Below are 22,189 nucleotides of genomic sequence, written 5' to 3'. Positions count from 1 at the left end.
TCAGTGAGGCTGGCTGCTGCTCCTCTTTCTTCCTTCTCATACACCTTTCCCCCTGATTCAGGCCTCCACGCTCTCCCACCTCTCTGCAGCTGCCTCTTCCCGTAATGCAACTCATCCACCCTTAATGCATTTGCTCTTGTTGAAGTATATCCAGGAATAGCTTCCAGATGCTGTCATAGATGTCCATTTCATTATTTCTGGTGAAGGGATTTCACTAAAACACAGCTCCACCAAGAACAGCAGGAGTCTATGCCTGGTCCACATCTGCTCATCTAGTTCATCCCTACAATCTTCTTGGCCAGCAGCATAGTTAAGAAAAATCCAGCTTTTTTCCTCATTCATGACAAATTTTTGGAAGTGAGTAGATATGTTCCTGGACACCCGGACTTCACAGTTCTTAGCAAGGTTAGTTTCTAAAAGTGGTACAACCATTCCAATAAAATACCTCAAAGGAGTTGATAAATCTGTTCTTCATATCAGAGCTCTTGAGGTTCCCAAGAGGTGGATGTTTACTCATCCAGGAGGCTTTGATGGGGGTGCGGGTAGGGCAGGAGAGTGTCTTCAGGTCATAAAGAGCAAGCATTTGTAGATGTCCAGTCCAAAAAGGTACTTAGGTGTACAACTTTTATTTCTGTTCACCTAACCCTCGCTGCATTATCTGTGTCAAACTCTTTCATTCCTTGTCACCATTATAGTCTGAAGATGAGGGACCAAAGGGAGTGGGGCCCAGGGGAGGGAGGATGGGGAAATAAGCTGTCTTTGTCTTGCAGGTCAATAACCAGAGAAAATGGAAGAAAGGCTGTCATGTGAGTGAAAGACAGACACCTTAGGTTGTAGGGAGCTGAAAAGACAGGGCTGTGATCTGAGGGTGGAGAGCTGTGTCAGCTGTGGTGACATGACTAGGAGATCCTCTTTGTATTGAAATATGGGTTTGGTCAGAAAGCTCAAAGAGGAGAATACCCAGCTGCAGTGAAAGCTGGGAGTGAACAAGATACAGGGAAGATGTGAGGCTGTACGAGCAGATGCAGGGGCAGCCCAGCACGTGAGGGGAGAGGGCTGGGGGGCAGTTACAGGGTGAAGGGGCCCTTTGCTGTGGGGGTGAGGGGTGGTGGGAGAGGAAGTTCCTGGTGAATGTTCCCACCCAAAGAGCTGGTGGGGATGGATTGGTCCTGCAGGACCAAAGAGCCTGAATGCAGTTTGAACACAGTCTGAGGCTGTCAGTTCAGTGGGTCATGCTGCCCACAAGAAAAGGTGGTCTCTCACAGCCAGAGCATGGCTTTTGGACTTGATGAGCAGGAGGGGGACATTTCAACGATGGTTTCTGTAAGCAGGAAGAAGTTCTCCTCCTTGACTTATGGAGCTGGGCTTAGCTCGGAAAGGAGATGATCCCCAAGTGCTCTCTGTGCAATTGCACATTGGGTGCTGGTGGCAATTCTCTTACATCGTGGGGGACCTGACCACCTTACTGTAAAGGTGCCGTCATCTCCTAGCACAGCAGTGGTGCTACCCAGCCTGAGTGGGTGCTTGGCTGTCTCTTGGTGGTGGCTGTCTTCCCTGTGCAGCTTCAGGTGTGACAGGGAGTTTTTGAGGGAGTTTGTTCACCAGCCTCCTGCAGACCCAGCTGCACTGTCCCCTGCGGAGTTGTGGCTCATGGTTTTACTTATCAGTGAAAGATCACTGAGGAGTCTGTCATGGGTGGGGGAGGGCCCTGAACTGCAGCAACAGTCCTAGTATCACCCATTTCCTTTTTTTCTTCTTGCTTTGCTGTTCCATGCTACCTTGGCTTGTCATCTCTGTCTCCAAAAGCCAATATGCGTTCAGTCTCATAAAGATCTGGTGTTATGGTAAAAGCACATCAACACCTCTTGATGTAGATTCCTCAGCATTTACCTGAGGAATCCTCATTTTGCAGATGGTTTGGCATTCTCTCTGATGAATGGGTTTTCCTATTGTCCTGCACTCCAAGGGTTTTTTCGCTTCCCGGTGTCTTGTTTACTTTTAATAGGTAATTGTACCTCTAGATATTCAAAGATCTCTAACTCTGGTTTTGAGCATGGTAGAACATGCAGTCTCAGTCCAACTGTGTGACCTAGAGTACTTTATGGCTATGTTGTGTGATAGCTTTGTAGTGGTTTTCAATTGCTCCATTTTAGTTTACACTCATTCTGCTCTCACACTGTGAGAAAAGGTGACTGGAAGTTCCTGTTTTATTTCTTCTACACCATTAATTATTGTACACAGATGCACATATCTAAATATAAAGACACCTTTATTGCATCTGCCCTTAGCTGAGTCATTTCTGTGGTGCACTTACATTCTTTCCCATCTCCTCTCATAAGCAGCTTGTTCACTGTGCTTTTTGCCAGTCCCTTTTTGGTTTGGGTGTCTTGAGAAGGGTGTCTGGGATGGGACATGGGTTTGGCACTGGATGTGTGGTTTATTTCTCTCCAGTACTGGCTACAGACCCTCTTTGGATCTGGAGGATTTACAGTGTTTGGCAGGGAATGAATGTATCTGTTACATCTTCTCTGAAGTAACATTTACAGATCGGCTGACATTTTTGGCAAGTGAGGAAGGACCCAGAAGACCCACCAGATCGGTGGTGCCTGCTGTGAGCTCCCGGTGAGGGTTTGGTTGCTGGCAGCACAGCTGGGGCAGCAGCACTGTGCCCGCTGCGCCCCGTGAATAGTGGGGGACCTGGGTCTCCCCGTCAGCTGGGAGTTGTGCCTGCTTGGGGAAGGCAAAACACGGGAAGATGTCAGTGAGTCTTTCGGTGCCACGTGTTCCTCACCGGCTGGAGGCTGCTGAAGGCAGTTCCATGTAGCTGGGGTTGAACAGTCCTTTTAAAATCAGCCTTCTGTGTGCCTTGCTCTCCTCACAGGCCGTGGCATCCTCTGCTGAAAGCCCCCGAGGCTTTGCTGAGCTTGACGGACAATTCCTTTTCTTTCTTCCCCTTTGTGCTCTCTCACAAAGAGAAACTGCTTCTCTTCCAGGGAGAGGGAGGGAGGGAGGCAGGGAGGGAGAGAAGAAGGCAGGGAGGGACAGAGGAGGATTTCTTTGCTTGGCCTGGGATGCCTGCACCTTCACACTTCCAGTCCTGTCCTACCACCAGGCTGGATTGCGTTGGTATGGCAACCTAATCCCTGCACTAACCAAACCATGAAAGGTGCAGGAAAATAATTATCCATCTCCATTTAACTAATGGAAAACCGAGTTCCAGAGGTTAAGATTTCTTAAAGGAATTTCAATATGGATGTGTCCTGACAGCCTTTTGTTTAAGGTACCCACAATACCTGGATCCCCAGAAACAAAGGTACAACCAGCACTGATCTGAATCTTTAGGTGGCTTTGACAAATGTATCTAACAGAAGATTACACCTGGGATTTCAAGAGCTGTTTGACATTTTTCTTGCTCTGCAGTCATTAAAGGGACTGTCCCAGCTGAGCTGATCAAGGTCACAGAGGTTGCCAGTGCAGAGGTGGGACTGAGCTACATATCTGGAGTTTGAGTTGACTATCTTCTGATGCTTTCCTCTCTGATACTTGTTTTACTAATAGAATAAAACCCAATTTCTCAGCCTGAGCTTCTCTTTGTGCCTGAGTGGATAGTTTGGGTCCTTTGAATGATCGGCAGCAATTGGGGAAAAAACCCACAAATGAATCAAAGTTGCTTAAATTTGCAATGCCATCTAGGGAAACGTAGAAGCCAATGGAGGACATCATGCCAGTCCGGAAAGTTTGGCTATGTTTGTGTGCTTTGAAAAAGAATTTCATATACAGGAGCCTGTTGCCTTGACCTGAACTTAGCAGAGGGGCATCTTGAGGCATTGTCACATCTTGGGAATGTGGCCTAGCTTAGCATCATTTATAGAGTTATGCATTATTCTGGGCTAATGTGAAAGCAAGCCTTTGATCTCATTCCATTGCACCAAGCGAAATAGATGTAACTGTTGAATTCCTTCCTCTTTATCATTCCTCAGTCAATAATACTACAGCTTACCATTCCTCCATCCCCCTCCTCCTTTGTGCAGCTTCTGGGGCAGTGTTGCTTTCCTTCTGGTTTTCAATCCTGCTGCATTCCTCAGGCTTTCAAGACAGGTTTTGTACAGAAAAAAGGAAAATACATTTCATAATGCAAACATGCCCTGCTCAGCATTTTCAGTTATCTTATTTATACGCTGCAGTACAGCTTTCTATGACCCAGTGATTATCATTTCCCAGAGCTATCATCAGTTTAAAGCTACCTGTGAATTGTGCTCCAGCAGATGGTACAACCCTGTGAGTACTGCACGAGAGCCTGAAAGGGAGGGGGTGGGGCAAACTGTGCATACACAGAAACCAGGCTGTTGCCCCAACAGCCAAAAAACCTCTAACTTGCATTGTTTCTCACATTGTTCAACTTCAGCATGTGTTGTTGAGTACTGTCAGGCTGTTAACCACCAGGGAAATCAAGGTGGTTGTTTTTCTTGTTTTTGGGCCTGTCTACCCTACTGATTTTTTTTCCCCCTGCATAACAACTGAGCTGATTAATTCCAAGATAGAATACCAAATAAGTAAGAGTCATTCATTATATGCAGTATTCTAATAGATTTCAGTGTGATCTAAACTTGGATTGAATACTAACCCATTGATTGCTATTCAGTTGTTTAAGCAGCTGTGCTACTAAGCTGAGCAATTGCACTGTGTCATCCTTCCCTTTCTTCCTTCGATTCCTACCTCCCTTTCTCCACTCTTGAAATGGCTAACCCCTTGTCTATACATTTTCCTTCAGTGGATTCTGTCTTTTGTGACTGACTACCAAGTATACAATGGAAATAGTAGTCATCCAGCTAAAGTCGTGAAAGATACGTTATCCTCATGTAATTGGGTGAAATTCCCATGGGTATTTCACCAAGCAGAGGAGGTTGTTATCATTCTTGTTGAGATGATAATAAAGAGGTGTGATTTACTGCTTCAGTTGTTTCAAAGGTGTCATTTGAACCTATGGAAGTGTGGTGCTGTTAAACAGACCTGGACAAAGCCTAACAAAATAGTCAGTGCACATCTGTATCTGTAGTCACGTTAAAAAAAAAAAAAAAAAAAAAGCAGCTTGATTGTTTTAAAAATCTTGTGCTTTCCTTTGGCTCAAAGTGAAGATGTGGGTGCTTACCCACTGTGCAAGTTAGGTTTTTTTTGAGTCTTGATTCAGCAGTGTACGTAAGCATGATGCTTATGTATATATCCTTACTAATTGAATGTGCATATGCATTTTTATACATGTTAGTATACACATTTAAGCACTTTTACAGATATCTAAGTGCTTTTTCTTCAGTAGTGAATGACCTACATTTGTTTTCAAAGTTAAATACATAGTCAGAGTATCTGGTGGAAAATGTGGTTACTTTAGGTATCTAAGCCTACCTTAGATACCTGTCTTTAGGCTACTTAGGTTTACACCTTCTGGCTTTTACCACTAGTGGTAATTTATCTTGAACCTGATTGTGTGTCTAACATTGTGTAAAGCCTTGCATTCACTCATTCACTTGTTGCAGATTATGCCTGCAGCCTTTTAATAATTCTACAGGTCCACCTCCTTTGATATACTGTGTAGGAATGGTTATTACAGGTGGCTGCCTGAAGTTGGGAGCTAGATCTGATGTAATAATATGGGAGGAATCCTCATTTAAAAAAAAAAAAAAAGGCTTAGTAGCAGACCTTTTATTACACTTTGCGACTCATTGTATTGAGTTTGTTATGAATTCTGCTGACACTTCTGCAAAGAGTCAGAGCAGCGCTGCATTGTGGTGGTGGGAAAAATCTCTTTCATATCCACTACTTGGATGCCAAAAATGGTTAGTGCCAATGGCCATTCTTGCTTTAACATGTTATGGATAGGAAATAGCTGCAGGGAGAATCAGAGGAGAGGGGGAAAATAGGCAGCTGGCTTATGGGTTAACTGTGAGATTCCTGCTAGCAGAGAATTTCTTTCTTCTCTCTGTATTGAAGCCCATGGATGATAAAGCTGAAGTTCTACATCATAAATTCCCATTTGGACATTCAGTTTTTAGAACCTACATCCAGCATCCTTATCATCTTGAAGTTAAAGTCACAATCAGTAATGAAATCTGCTTGCTTTTCACACACTGAAATTAGCTTTGATTCTTTGCCTGAAACATATGTTTAAAAGGCAACATGCACATACTGTGCACTGACCCTATCAAAGCAATAAATACCATTGAAGTAATTTTCTGAAGCTGCCTACAGCATTAGTTTATTTTTAATATGGTCCCTCTGAAGGAGTGGTGTAGGAAATACCTATGGGAGCTATTTCAGTTGCCTGTCTGGGGGGAAGTCCCTACCTTGCCCTGCTGAAGAAGAAAGTAAGAGGGGATACTAATTTCCCTTTGTTGTTGTGAAAGATAATGTTTAATTCATTGGATTTAGTTCCTTTCTAAGGAAAATGGTATTCTGTTTGGGTGAGAAAAATGCTTCTTTGATGCTTAGCATGATTTGAAGCGAGGGATGAGGGAGAGGGATATTGCTGTAACTGAGAATGGGGTTTAGTCTATGACAGTTTTCCTGATTCTTTATGATAGCTGTTTTAGTCTTTTTGCTTTGTGTGATTTGTCCTGCAGTGTTACCTGGAGAATCCTCCTGGCTCTGGAGATTCCCTTCACAGAACAAGGAGGATACAGGCATGTTTCCAAAGCAGATCCACTCACCCAGGTGAAGACTGCTCCCTACTGCATCAGGGGATTATGCCAGGATCACCAAGGAGTTTGGTGGCAGAGCCAGTGCGTGGATAAGACCATGGGCTGCTTTCACACTCTGGTACCACCATTCTTCTCATTTTAGCACCATAAAATTATTAGCCTTTCTCTACGTTTTGCCATGCCAGAGCCACTGCAGGCTCAAACAAAGAATGCAACTAAGTGCATGAATTTTCTCTCCCTTGAATTTCAAGTGACATAAGCACAGTTTGGATTTTACAAATCTGAAAGATCAGTCCGCTGGGAAAGGGAACACGTTTTTTGTCACTCTTGGTCACAATTAGAATGACAACAAGGCCAGACTCCTCCATCACTGCTCTTTAACACTGTCAGCACCAGCTTTACCAGAATTATCCTGTATGAAGCATGAATGGACCTATTCATTTCTCACTTTGTTTGACCTAAGACTCTAGGAACTCTTTAATAGCATATAGGCTGCTTTCTTCTGTAAAGAAATGATTAAGTTAAAGACCGGGCTAAAAAATGTGCTCTCTTAGCCATGAAAGGTTAATTTTGTGTTTGTTTGGACACATATGTAGGGTAGCTCTGTTACGCACTCTGCTTCTAAATATTGTTTCATGCCATATAATGAGTTTGAAATCTGTCATTTTCCAGGGTTTGTATTTGTGTATGAAAGAAAAAGAAGCATGCAGGAGAAGTATATAGTTTTAGGAATACACTTTGATTCAATTTATTGGATTTTATTATGGCCAAGACAGAAAATACTCAGATCTTATGCTGAAGACACGTTTTTCAGAACACAGTGTTTTATTTTAAATCGGTCCCCAGAGAAGATGATCTCAGGCAGGGAAATGCATGCAGTCTTTCCAAAGAGATAAGAATAATCATTGCATTTCTACTGTGCATTTCTTTAACATGGTAAATTTTATATAAATTGTAAGACAGAGATCATATTCAGTTGCTGACAGTGGAAGTCTAGCCACCAGTGTGGTGAAACAGCTGTCTGACACAGGAGCTCAGTTGCAAGTTAACCAAAAGCCATCTCATTTTCTTACCTACAAATGAAGCAGATGCTCATGGGTATCAGGAGTTTTGTAAGGTGAAGCAAATCTTGCCTTGTAAGTGGTTTTCAGGAAGCCATATAAGGCAGATAAAATCCATCTGAAATATAAATCTGACACTAGGCTGTGATCTCCCTGTTCATGTAGCAGAGCCTTGCCCAGCTGAAACCGATGTGACCATTGTGAGACCAGTGAAACTGGAAAGATTGCTGGTGAAGTCATTCAGATGCTTCATGGCAGCAGGGACCAGCTCATCATTGTGATTAAATACACACTTACATATTGAGCCCCCTGCTTGTAAGCACCTTTCCTAGCAAAGCTGGTGGAAGCCATGGAGAAAGACCCTGCTAGCCTGTGGAGGAAGGTCATCATTAGCTTGTCCTCAATGTAAAAATGGCCAGAGAAACTCCTTTCTTTCCTCAGTTTCTCTGTAGAGCAGCTATGTTACACCATTGCAAGGCAAGTTTGTCTAGCAAAAGTAGGGGTTTTTTGTCTCTCTCATTGTCTTTTTGCCTAAGCTGTCCTGGTCCTGAGGTCCACATGAATATTTGTGGAAGTTTTAGAAATTGCCAGAAGTACCTTAGTTATCAATCATTCACGTAGAGCTGGAAAAAATTCTGGGTATCGCTAGGTAACCATCAATCACAACATAACAGAGCTGAGCATAGTTTTACATTTCTTTGAAAGAGTTTGTTGAGTCATGGTGTGGGAAATGCACAATGATGGACCAGCAACTCACACTCACCTTCTGGGCCTGTGGTAGTGCAGTGCTCATTGTGTTTGATGTACCAACAGACTCACAAACAACCTGAAAATACACTGCCCAGCACTGAAAACATCTCCTCTTACTAGGGACAGGAGGACTATTTTTGTGTGACATTTAAAGACAACAGAAATTAGAAAACGGCTTCTTATGTGGAACTACTGAGTATTTCCTCTGTAAAATTATTTTTTTGCCAATAGATTACCACTTTAAAAAACATGTTTTTAAAATTGCTGATGTGGGAAGTGTCCATTCTTCAGGAATTTCTCTGTATTTTTTCAAGGAAAACGAGATTAATTTTCTGTCTTGAAAACCAAGCCTATGGTAAAGAAAAAGATTTTCTAAAATGAGATTAAAAAAAATCAATGCTTAATATAAATTAAATCTAAAATATAAACCCAATTAAATTTTATGGAAAATCTAGAAGAAAAGGTGGTTAATTGCAAAGCCATCAAAATAAAAATATCCTCTTTTTTTAAAAGCAGACTCCTCCTGCTAACTAATTCTTAAGTCCCACATGGACTGGGTAGATGATATGAGTGGTTTGTTTGTTTGTTTTGTTGTAGCTGGATTTATAGTCAGCTTTTCAGAGGAGACTTTCTTTGGTTTTATGGTGGGCTAGAGGGCTTAATACTCTGTTGCAAATTATCTTGATTGCGCAGTTTATGACGCTATTTGATTTATTGTTAAGTAGAGTAACAGTTACCAGGTTAATGTTGGTGTTTTCTTTCTTCCTGTAGATTTTTCTCTTTATAGCATCCTTAATCAGAAAGCTGCTGCTTACTCCAGGACAGGTCCTTTACTGAATGAGCATGGTGTATCAAAGCAAACTCCCACAGAAATTGCAAAAGCCAAGGAAATTATCTGGTCACTCTCAGACTTGACCAATTGCTCATTCCCTTCCCATTCCTCCTTCCACAATCCCACTGCAGTATGCCAAAGCTCTATGCTGTCATTTAGGTGCTTACAGTCTGTAAAAACTGTCAGCAGACACCATTTGAAGATGGTTCCTGCTGAAGCCCATGACACAGTTCCATGGATTCTTTTCTGGCTTCTCAAATAGAACTGCAGTTCTAAATCCCCACTTACCTAGTTCCTTACGGAGAGCAATCACTTGTTAGAGGAAAACCTATGCCCTAAGCAGAAGAGGAGAGGAACCATATTCCAACAGAATGAAAAAATTGCAATGCATCATAGGAAAAGGGAAGGGAGAAAATCCAAACAAATCATGCCTAGACTGTTTGGTTTCTCCTTTGTTAGGATTAAGAGAGCGCTATCTTTAGGAAGACATTTGTTGGGATAATGAAGATTGGGCATTTAGCAGCCTAAATAAAATTAGGTTCCTATTCCCACAGATGCATTTTTGTCTAGTGTCTGAGGCTTAGAAAAGGAGTGTTGCAGATTTTCCTCACCCATTCATAGCAAGCATCTAAATGCTGATCTTTTTGCAAAAGAAGAAACAGAAAAATGAATCTCTTGTCAATTTGACCCAACACAGTTTTTTTGCATTATTGATATATCTGTAATTTTCATCTGCCCTTTCTTCAGCATGTATATTTATATATGTGTATTTCTTTCCCACAAACCTGCAGTGCAGTGCAAAGCTAGATTTAAATATTTTCAGACTGACTGTACCCATCATTTGCATTCCACTGACTCATTCAGAGCAAAGACATCTGAGCAGAAATACAGCAGATAAAAGAGAAACCATTAATCCAGGGAAGATTACTGGCACAGAATCTTTATCCTGTATCCTCCCTGAAATGAGACAAAGATCTTACTATGTACATCCCTCTGGCTTAGCTTCAGAAAGTAAGCAATACAGTAGTGTAGACATGGTACTTTTTAAAGGCACATTACATGGACTGAAACCTCAGCCTTCTGACAGAGCTTATTAGTGGTGAGGTGTTTTTTGGGGATTGCTTTCTCAGAAGACTCTTCAGCACCCCAGAACTTCTTTTTGGCTCATGTAATGGTTAAGACAACTCATCCCTTATCTACTCCTAAAAAGACAGCGTTTGTCTCCTGGAGAATGGAGACTGTTCTGTAGCACATTGGTTATACGCATATTTTACAGGGTTCTCGCTCCTGCTGACACCTCATCTTGACATGAGCTGTAAATGCTAGTTAGCTTTTAATGAGTCTAATAAGGCTAAAGCTTCCCAGATACTGGTGCTTCAGTTCTGGAAGGGGGGTGGGCTGAGGATGTTGGGCAGGCTTGCCCTTTTCAGTAGACACTCATTCCAGGTGACTTGGCATATTAGATTTCAGAGTGCGGCAGGCTTTTATCTCCCTTCTCTGTGAATGTGGCAGCTGCAGTTGCTTTTCCATTTGCTGGTTGTTTGTCTCTCTCCCTCTGTCTGTCTGTGTGATATCGATCCCCAGCTAAAAGAGCTGAGATACATAGAGCTTGGGAAGCATCTCTTTCTTCTCTGGCAATAGGTGCAAAACCCAGCTGCCATGCAATTACCACACTGTCTCGGCTACTGCTGGTCATTGACCATCTCCTGCAGGAACATTTCCATGCCATAATAATAACAAAACCTACCGCAGTCGGTTAGGGCTTCCACTTGAAGCAGCCCAGAGGGTTAGACGGCTTTCTGAAGGTAGTTCCATGTGTTTGTGACCTTATCTTGCTATAGCTTGCATTCAGCTATGAAATTAAATTACAGGAAATGATTCAGTTTTGAATCATTCTATTTAGACTGGCAGAAGCCAAAAGGCCTTCTGTAAGCTACAACAATGTGGACTGTTATTCAGATGGGAAATGTAAATACTTAAGCATGCCTGATGAATTGGACCAGAAGTGCAAACTGTTCTGAAGCTTAGATTCTCAGCTTTTATTCCAGACAGTTTTGTTCCTCCAGAGCCTCTTGTTCAGGTGAAGAATGTTTTCCTTTTCTCGTCTCTGTGTAGGGTGAATGTATATTAAGACCTCTGGAAAGTAGCTAAGCAAAACAGGAACCAAGACCTGGAGGAAGCTTGTTTCTAAACAATCCAGCATCCTCTTCAAGTTAAGAGCAGAAGAACATTTAAGTTCATGGAAATAACCTTGCTGTTATGGAAAGTTAAGCTTACCAAGAGTAGACCATGATCTCTCTTGTTTTAAACTGACAAAAAGCGAGGTCAGAAGCAAATCTTGTTTCTTCCATAATCCAGAGCTGTTCTACAATGGCTTTTTTTCCCCTAATAATGTTCACATTATCCATTAAGGTTGATTTGGTTTCAGGTGTCAAACTAGAGGCTGGGGTAATAATCTTTCTCAGTAGGAACCTCTTATTTATGTAGTAGTCTTTGCCTGTTTTGAAATGCACTTTCTTCTCCTGCACATATCAGTTATCTCTACTGCTCCTTTTTAGACCCTGTCACCTTGCCAAATATTGAAATAGGAAGGTTTATTTATTGCAAAGGGTATGTCTTTCAGTGTGCTCTCTTGCTCTTTATTGTTCCTTTAGATTTGAAAGGCAAAAGTGCAGTTCTTGTAATCGTGTGAGTTCTTCACGCTTCCTGCTAGAAGTGGCCCTTTTCTGCCTCTCCTCTGGGCATTGCTGTGAGGGTCTGTTGCTTGCATTCTCCCTTTGAACCACAGCTGTTTGTTTTGCATTGTGCCACATTTGTTTAGAATTTGACCAAATGACATTATGGATGAGCTGTAGGAGGAACAGCTTGCAAGGGAACTTCAAGTAATCTTAGATCAACTAGTTGTCAGCTGCATTGTGTTATTATGCAGCATGCTCCTTCCTCTTTTGATGTCTTTGCAGATGTTTTAAGCTTCACATAAAAAAAGAAAGTATTTATACAGACACATTACCTCACCTGAGATGGAGTCATTGTGCTGTATGCTTTACATACAGTAAAAAATGCTTCTCTGTTCCTCCTACGAATTTAGCATGTAAATGATCAAGACAGATAAAGCTTTGGAAGTGAAAGAGAGGTCCAAGGTCACCTCTGCAGGAAAGCAACTGAACACATCTCCCGTTCTGCAGTCAGGTGACAGTCTGTCCTGTCTCTTTTATAACAGCTTCGATAAGATGACATTTCACAAATCCAAGAAACAGACACTGCCTATTTCCATACTTGCAGGAAGGGCGTCTTCAAGTGAGGAAGCTTGATTACAAAGTCTGCTGAGTATGTGAGGGAAAGAATGAAATATTGCGTTGACCACAATCCTGATTTTTGTTATTCTATTCCATTATCTAATGGAAATATGGTATGATATTTGTTCCAGTCATTGCAAACAGTTTTCAAACTGGTGCAAGAGAAGATGTGTGGAATGGGAGCAAGAATTTTTCTTTCTCTTTTTTGTGTGCATGTGTGTGCACACATGCTCATGAAATGTCTGATTTCTAGAAATAATCACATGCATACAGTTAAACATATTGGCAAGTCTTTGCACATTGCAGGGTTGGGGATGTTCATCACTTGCCACAGAAAAGAAAGTTTTCAAGGCCCCGAAGAAGTCATCTTCTGGAGTTGCTATTATCTTACAAAGCATCCCAGAACAGTTTTGCAAAGCCGTGTAACCCTCTCAGCCCCACTCATGAGGATGGATAAGGCTGAGGAAAGAGCTACAGCTTGGCAGCTTGCAGAGAAAGAGGAGGAAAGATCCTTCCTTCCTCATGGTATAGAGATCACATCAATGCCAGGAGCTGCACTTGAGAATAAATGGAAGAATAACAGATCCCTGCATGTTGCCATGGAGCTCTTCTGTCTGGGCTTCAGGCATGCTGTAAAATACGGTCCTTCTCTTTGTCCCCATTTTAGGCAGTCCTAGTTAGTTTGACAGCATTACTGTGCTCGGCAATCAGTATTATCCCCATAAAACAACTAGGTTAGTGTCAGCAGAGCCATTTCTAGGGCTTGCATCCCCTGACTCCTTGCTTGCACGCTGGTTTCCAGACCACCATGCTCTGCTGCTTCCCCCCCACACCCCAGTCCTCCAAAGCACTCCTCTACTACCACAGAACTTAACACATAAAGAAAAGCTCTTAAAAAAACCAACAAAAACAAACACACAAACCCAAACACTTTTTTTTTTTGTCTTTGAGATAGCCAAGTTTATTTTTTTATAATTTGTTGATTTGCCAGTTATACTTTACCAGGCTTCCCTCTTATGGTGTCTGTAACTTGACATTATGAACCTTCTTATTAAATCAAGTGCTTCCTGAACATTAGGTGGTGGAGTGGAGGAAGAACCAAATGTGTTTTCAAGGAAAGCTAATACTGATAAGGTGTTGGCCGCTGGCTGTCCTCATTGTTAGAATGCACATTCTCTCCCTTGAGTATAGAGCACCTTCTGATGGAGCACTTCTTATACTGAAAAATGACAAGCATTAAGAACTCCATGCCACTTCATTGCTAAAATATTTAGTAGAGCATGCTTGCTTCCTCCCTCTGAAAGTGCAGTGTATTTATAGGAGCATCCTGTGATGGAGCATCATGCTCTGAGCAGTATTTTTGAAGAATAAGGCAATACTATGTGTGAAGGGGTGGGGCAGGGCTCTTCTGTTGTCCCCTCCTGTTAGCAGGTGTTGGAAGCCCGCAGGGAGTTGCAGGAGTTGATTGACTGGAGCAGATTCACTGTGGTATGTGAAGTGTGTTAAGTCCCTGCAGGCTCACTGGGCTGAGGAATTTGGGGTCTGGGATCTCTGCAGGAAATTGCCAGGAAAGACCAACTTTGGGTGAAAGGGGATGTTTAGGTATTTTTTATTATCACAAAAACGCCAAATCCCGGGAATCCATCAGCATGTGAATACTACAGGTCAGATACTGAAGTGATGTGCAGTGGCAGGTTCATAGTGTGCTCTCTGTAGCAGCTGGGAATCCAAGGCTTACCAAGGGTAAGATTCCTTCCCTGCTTTGTGGCTGTGAGTGTTAGAAATAAGGTCCCTTAGCTCCTGTCCAGAAAACAAGAACAATGGAAGATGAAGGTCACAGAAATGACAAGAACAACTCTTGTAATCCAGTGTTGTCAGCACAAACACAGCAATTGATTGAAAAGTGTCTGCTAACCAGGCAGCAAAGAGCACAATTAGAACTGAAATAGCAAGTGGGTCTATTTCAGATACCAGCTTGCACCACCCCACTAATTTTAAGTCTTGGTGATTTTTCTGTCTGGGCTGGAGTCAGCTGGGGACCGAGAGCAATCCTGGGCTGAATGAAACTATGTGCCCAGTGCAGGACTTCTCAGAGCTTCAGCTGTTAAGAGGTACCATCATAAACACGCCCTAAAACTGAAAGACAATCCTCTAATCTACCTTGGGGATGAACAAGGACCTCCACAGAGTGTGGCAGAGGACTGCTTAAGCTCTTCTGGAGACCATGAGGTCTGCTGGGGTTGCTAGGTCTCCTGCATCAAAAATACATGGTGGACTTGCCCTGACATAAAGGGTGTATCAGGGCTCAAGTTGGACAGCCTTCTAGGAAGGGATGATTAAGGCTAGTTGCAGGAGAACATATTAAGGCCTACCAAATTTGTGGGCACTCTGAGACAGCTTCCTAATGTTGAAAGTCAGATGCTTGAGCTCTGGCTGCGGAAGTGAAAGCCTTTTAGACAGTTAGTGATGTTATCTTGCTGTTCTGATCTCCAAGAAATGTCATACGTGAGAAGTATAGCAGAAATTAGTAGACTTGGTGGTCTGGTAGAGTAATAGCACTTAGGGACTTGGACTGCAAAGCAGGGTGAGCAGGCACAGGGTGCCTGCCGTAGGACCCAAATAAGTACACCATCTGGGAACACTGGGCAGGAGATGTTGGCAGACAGGGGCAAAAGTGACTTGTCAACACACTGGTTCTGAATAGGAGGGAATGATGTCTAGAGAAGAGAGCTCTTTGCAGGTAGACTTGTGTTCTCTGTGTGTGTTAAGATTAGCTGTTTGAGGAGCAGCTAATAGACCTCAGGAATGGGTAAATTCAATGTGTGAAGCTCCATGGCTTGGAGTGCCATTGATGACATTGCACAGCAGCTGTTGCATTTTTCTGAGTCAAAACTTTCGACAAACTGTTCAGTAAGGGCGCACTCTGATCTTAATAAATATGAGCAGTGCATAATAGCAGTGCAGTGCAACATTGAACAGTTGGTTACTTATAGGGTTGTTTTGGTAAGTAACAATATATAAAAGAGGTGCTTGATTTCTTGTGTCATTGCTGAGGCTGGGATGGTTGCTACAAGAATCACAGCATTAACCCTGGGTATATTCCATGCTGAGAAAACAGTGATTTTTGACCAACCATGTTCGGGCTTGTATTTACAAAATGCTTGTCTACATAGTGCTGAGCACAACGTAAAAAAAATTGTATGTGTGCCCATGGCATTCGCAAACTTGGTTGACTTTATGGGGAAATACAGACACATAGTGCCCCAGATAATGGAATGATGAACAGAACTACCTCTTCATGTTCTTCTATTATCCCCTCACTCCCACCCAGAACTGCTTTTTCTATGTTAAAAGGTAAAACTATGCACCAGTTTTCCTGTTCTGAATGGCTACTGTATTTTAGGAAAGGATCTGAAGTCTTCTACTGATTCAGTTTAATATGACATTCTTTTGAAAACCAGCCCAGGTTGACTCCAGGGGTGGCTGCCTGTCGTAGTCAGGTGAAGGAGTAAGTGTGCTATTTAGTTTGCACAAGGGTGGCAGAAAGTATCCATGGATTTGTGCACTTCTAGCTCATGCTAAGTAGCCCTACACCTTGCAACGTGACAAGCACTATTGAACTTGAGGAACTGCTTGTGAATCAAGTAATTGGTTACTGTGGGCAGAGGTGACTGACTGTATCCCTCATATTGTTGGGTGTTTTGGTGCTGAAGGCTCAATATAAATGCAAATAATTATCTCTATCATGTTCTTGTTGTTGCAGACATCTTTGCTTGGCAACAGCAGTTATTTCTAACTAGCTAATGTTTGGAGGTCCCTGAAGGTGTAATGCAGTGCTGTTGTAAGTGAACTCCATATATCTATTTGAAACAAACGAACCCAACTTAAAAATTAAATTTCTCACGCAGAAATCATTACTACAGTGGAATAGATTTGTGGTAAAAGTAGTTCAGGCTTTGGAAAAGGTCACATAAAATGTTCTTCAATTCTGCATGATAGGTAGACAATACCATCTTACAATACCCTGTTCTCAAATGGGTACTTTAGGAGCTTTCATTGCTTAGCTTATTCCACATCATGAAAAAAGGAGATCCAGTCATTTTGTTCTGGAAAGCATTTTTCCCATCTCTTTGGCTGTCATATATATTTAACTGTAGTGCCCTCAAGGACAATGTGGTGAATCAGCATGCTAAGGGCTACGTTCTACAGCCTGTAGTTTTTCATTTCACATTGCTTAAGAATGGTCCTCTTTGTTTCCATTTTGAGCCACGGCTGAATTCTTACATGTTGTCTGATCTTCAGGCTCAAATACCCAAGAAAATAGGCAGCTGTGAATCAACCCTCTGTGTGCTTTCTAGCAGGTAGTCTAGCAAAGAAGGCAGTATGCTTCTTCTTACTTCTTTAAATTGATGGGGATTTGAAGGAAAATACTTTAATAAAAGTCTCATGAATGATTATTTTCTCCCTGCTGATGATTCTGAATTGCATGCAGAAATATACGAACCTTTTAAGAGAGCCCTATGTGTTTAAACCCCATCCTTCAGATTTATAATTAAAACTCGTTGTCTTTATGCTATCCTACACCTTATGAGGAGGATCACCTTTCTAATTATATGGTACCAGGAGGTCTGTCACATGCTTTCACTTAGTATTAAGCTACACCGTTGCTTTTTTTTTCTTCTCCTTCTCCTTCTTCCATAGATTCTGTATTATGTTTTGGAAATTTGACATCATAATTTTTTATTTTTTTTTCAGTCCAGATGTTTCACCCTGTTATGTTAAGTCATCTTGACATACTGCCATGAAATGGAAACAACTGCTAGTTTTAACATTGCTCCATATCTTTATTAGAAGGTACATGTCATGCATCTTAATTCCCCATATACATGCTATCTTCCCCTCTCCCGCCTCTCCCCCATTACAATTCTTTCTTTTCCTCCCTAAAGGAGGAGGTGTATTAAAATTTCCATGCTTTTCTGCCTGAGTGGTTAATGAGGTTCTAGATAGCATAATGAATATGCAGTGCTATTGATTCTCTGTGTGTGTGTGCGCGCGCGCTCGTGTGTGCGTTTCTGTGTGCATGTCTTTAATCACAGCTGGAATGCAAAATCAGACTCCACCTTTCAACTCTATCTCCATCATGCTGAGAGAGTGAGAGAGAGCGAGACTGAGACTGCTAGACAGCTCGAAAGAGATTGCAGCTCAGATGTCCTGGAAAACAGCAAATCCCTCAGACCTGGCAGATTCCGTTACCATGAGAACTGCAGATATTTCCATTGTGATGGCTTGCTCTAGCAGCCATCTGTTACACCCATTTGATTAGGAAGTACAGTTCAGCTTGTATGGGATTTTCACTGCACCTTATCCCATGGCAGTGTACAGAAACTCTCTCTCTTTTTATATGCTAAACTCAATGTTTTTAAAGTGCTGTAATTTACTGAGGCTGAAGGCATTTAATGAAATGCTAGGAGGAGGTCACTGAGGGACAGTATCTCTGAGAAGAAAGAAGTACATGAGATCTATGAAGAAGATTAGTGTCCAGTATATAAATAAGATCAACCCAGAAATTAACTGTATTTAGCAATTCCTCATCCTTGCCAGGGAGAGGAGCTTGATACACAGACCTCATGAAGCCATAATAAAATCAGTAATTGCTTCCTGTTAGTTAATCCCACTCCATATATATTTATTGTATGCATACAATAAATACATGCAACAGATATTTTTCAGGTCCCCTGGAAAAAGGGAGAAGGTGATGACTCTCCCCAGATGCCTGAAGTGGTGCAGTGACTGTACTGTATAACGATTAGATTAGCTCTAAAAATTTAATGGTACTATTTGACTTTTCCTAGACACAGAACAACCTTACACTTTCTTGAAGGTTTTCTGTAATTTACTGATTAAAACAATTGTTTGGACTAGTTGAGTCCCGCGGTGTAAATTTGCGGTGGAGGAAACGGTAATGGCACATCAAATGGATATAAAAACAAAGGAGTCCCCTTCAATTAAAAGTCTCCAGACATTCTTCCTAAATGGCTGGCATTCCAGATTCAGGGTAATCTTATGTGTGGGGTAGTTGCCTGGAGTATCTTAAAGTGACTGAAGGTCTTGTAAACTCAGTGAAGCTAATTAAATGCTCACACACTGAAATGAATTTCTGATTGCTGCTAAGGAGGCATTGAGGTCAGCTCCTCTTTTCATTGCCCACACTTTATGGCCAATGCCAGATAGTAAATAAATCAGATCCTCAGAATCAGGGTCTCTGTGGTTTTGTTCCTCTTATATATTCTCCCACCCGGCTGAACATAATTCCTTATCCGTCTTCGTCTCGGCATGAAAAGTTTTCTCTTCTATTGTTTTTCCTCACATAGCACCAGATTACCATGGAGAAGACTATGATATCATAAGAAATGAATGAGCATGTTTCTCACCATGGGTGAAATATACATTCCAGACCTAATAAAGTCAGAAATCATGTAATGGCCTGGTAAAATGAGCTGCTTAGCTAGTGTAAATATAAATGGTTCTTCTTTAGGGCTCTGCCTCAGCTAAGGAAGTTCTTAGGCACTTTGCTGAGTATGGAGAGGCATAAGAACATGTTTAAGAGCTTTTCTGAATAGGGATATTTCTTAAAGTGCTTTGCTGAATCAGGGCCCCCAAATGTAAAAAAGTAAGTAAAATTTCCCTTCCCTCTTATAATAAAAGATTTTCTTGTTGATCATCTTTACAGCAAATTAGAACTTTCACTTCCTGCAGCTTCCCATCTTGCATAATCCTGGGGGCTGAGCCACAGAGAAGAGAGTCCTTTTTTTCCCCCCTCTCTGTTTTTTCAGACAGGGCACTTGTTTTATGAATGTGGTATCTGCCTTTGACAGGCAGCAGATGTATGGAAGCCCTGAAATCTGAAACAATAAATACCATTCAGAGTCTCACCACTGAACCTTCTTATAGTACTGCCTTTGTTAAATGAAACATTTACAGGAATACCATCCCCCCCTTCCCACCCACCTTCAAGGCTAGGATCTGAACTATGTTTTTAAAGTAAAGGTTAAGTACCTGAGGCATGAACAGTTGACATACAAAAGAAACTAAAGTAAATTTATCATTCGTTTGCCAGCTACGAGGTGTGTCGAGGGCTTTTTCTTTCTCTTTGTAATGCATGAGAAAACAAACCTGGGAAGTGTATGCAAGGAATATTTCTTTTCTACACTGGAATGTTAACATTTGCACCTTCTGACTTAATACCGTATATTTCTTCAGAGTCATCAATCTCATGAGAGTCATCTTGCCATCTGTACCAGCATTGCTTCAGGCTTCCATATGAAAGTCCAATCTGGCGGTATAAATACTGGATAATGAAGAGTAGGTGTTAAAGTTTCTGACTGGTTGGAAGATGAGTCTGTGTCTATGAAGGATCTGAATTTGTGTGCTAAACAAACAAACAAAATCTATGTTAACATGGAAGTTCAACCAGAAAGAGCATGCATGTTTGTCCTCATGCCCTCTCCCACTCGCTGTGCTGTTTCTCAATTTTCTCTTTATCTTTCTGTGTTTAATAGAGTTCACCCAAGATCTGAAAGAAAAATGTTCCTGACCATTATGTTACACTTTGGAGATTACAAATAGGGGTAAGATGTTGACTTGCTGTAATGCAGGTTTCTTTTTTTCCTTCCTTTCCTTTTGCTCCAAGAAAGCTATAACTACACAGATTAGCAAAACTTTTGCAAGAATGGATGTAAAACAGATTTATCTCAGTGTCAGCTTTATCTGATCCACTTGGTCTTGCAGAGTTTGGATGGTTCCCTTTGTTACAATAACCAGCGTTCAAACATCTATATCCTTAGGGTATTAAATGTCAGCCTCTAGTGTACTGTTCAAGGATAAAAGATTGACAATACTGAAGTACTTTTTTTCTTTTTTTTTTTCTTCTCCAGCACTGGCAGAGTCTTTACTCTGCACACCACTGCTGACCCCAGAAATGACCCACAGGAACTACTGGCGAAAAGGTATTTCAGCTTATAGGCATTAGAAACTCTCTTCATTAATAGCCTTTTTGCAGACTTTTCAGATAGATTTCCTGTCATTGTGATGAGGATATATTTGTAATGATGTCCCTTAAGTAAATGGCTGGTGGATAATTAATTGAACTAACTAGGACTTTCAGTACTGTATTTCCCTTTTTTTTTTTTTTTTTTTTTTTTTTAGGGGAAAGTCTTCCTGGTGGTCTTGTGTCCTCTGTGCTGGATGCACAGACCTTTGCCACCTGTCGGCCAAGACTTTCAGCCCCCATTCAAGTAAAACTCTAAGGCACTCTGCTGAGAGAGGTACATTTTTTGTTTTGGTTGGCATCAGGACTGAAGAAAACACTCCTGGAAGATGAGGGACTGGCCAACAGCCTCTTTAAAGGCAGCCAGCAGAACTGGTGTGCTCCAGATACTGTTAAAGTACAGGAGGCCTGAGGTGTGCCACTTGCTTTTCCTTCTCCTGCTGGCTGGGCAGCTGGGACTGCATTGCTCCCCTTCTCTGTACAAGTGGGTAGCTGCCCAGAGCTTCTTTCTCTACAGCTCAGGAAGATGCGATGTCCTCTTCTACCCAAAGCTGCCAGATCACCAAATACCACATTTGCCACATTGCTGATGTGTTGCTGAGCCTGAACTTGCTGGAAGAAGCAGCTCAGAAGACAAGATTTGGGCCACATCAGGGTTGCAACTGTTGCCAGGGAGTAAGGTAGTGAAAAATTTGGCGTATTCATATCCTGAAGTGTGTTGTACTCTGTGCAATACCGATATGCACACTGTTGATAATAAGACCATTATTCTAGTTATAATACTGTTCACTGTGGCACTCCCATTGTGTGTACTCTAGTCTCCCAAATAAGCCAAAATGGTGGGAATCTGCACTGAGGCTGAATTAGGCTTATTATTGTATTTCACTCTTAGATTACCCTCTTAGTACACTGGCCTCCAGCCCCTTTAATTAAAAGCTTGCAAGCATGCATTCCATAGATAATTTCTGACCCTCACAGCTGGTTTTGAGGCAGCTATAGTTGATGGTTTTGGGCAAAGTCTTTTTCCCTCTCTCAGAGGTCTTGTTCAGTTTTGGAAATGCAGTCGTGACTTACTAACTTTGCAGTTATTGGGACATTTCTCAAAATGGAAAGGAAGTTTGATGAACATGCAGAATTTTTATTTGCACATCAAAGAGTTTAGATTTTTACTCTGGTTGTCAAACAGTATTTATAATTACTTTTATTAACCAACTCACAATTAACAGGAGTATGAAGGAAAGGAAGTCTTATTTGAACACTATGAATTCATATGTGACACCTCCCCACACTTTTATAACTGTGACTGTTGGCTAAGGAGCCATTATTTTCTCAACAAAAGAGCATCCATTGAGGCGATAAGGGAAGAATATTGAGGTGTTGGCCGAATACTTCTGAGATTTTGTTCTGACAATTCTTTGCATGTATATTTAAATTCACTTGTCTCCATATGGAGTTGAGTGTGTCAGCTGCTGCTTTGAGGAGTAACTGTGCTTTACTGCATTTTTCATTAT

The sequence above is a fragment of the Falco cherrug genome, chromosome Z, assembly GCF_023634085.1.
Source record: "Falco cherrug isolate bFalChe1 chromosome Z, bFalChe1.pri, whole genome shotgun sequence".
Lineage (NCBI taxonomy): Eukaryota > Metazoa > Chordata > Aves > Falconiformes > Falconidae > Falco > Falco cherrug.
This window is presented reverse-complemented; position numbering follows the sequence as displayed.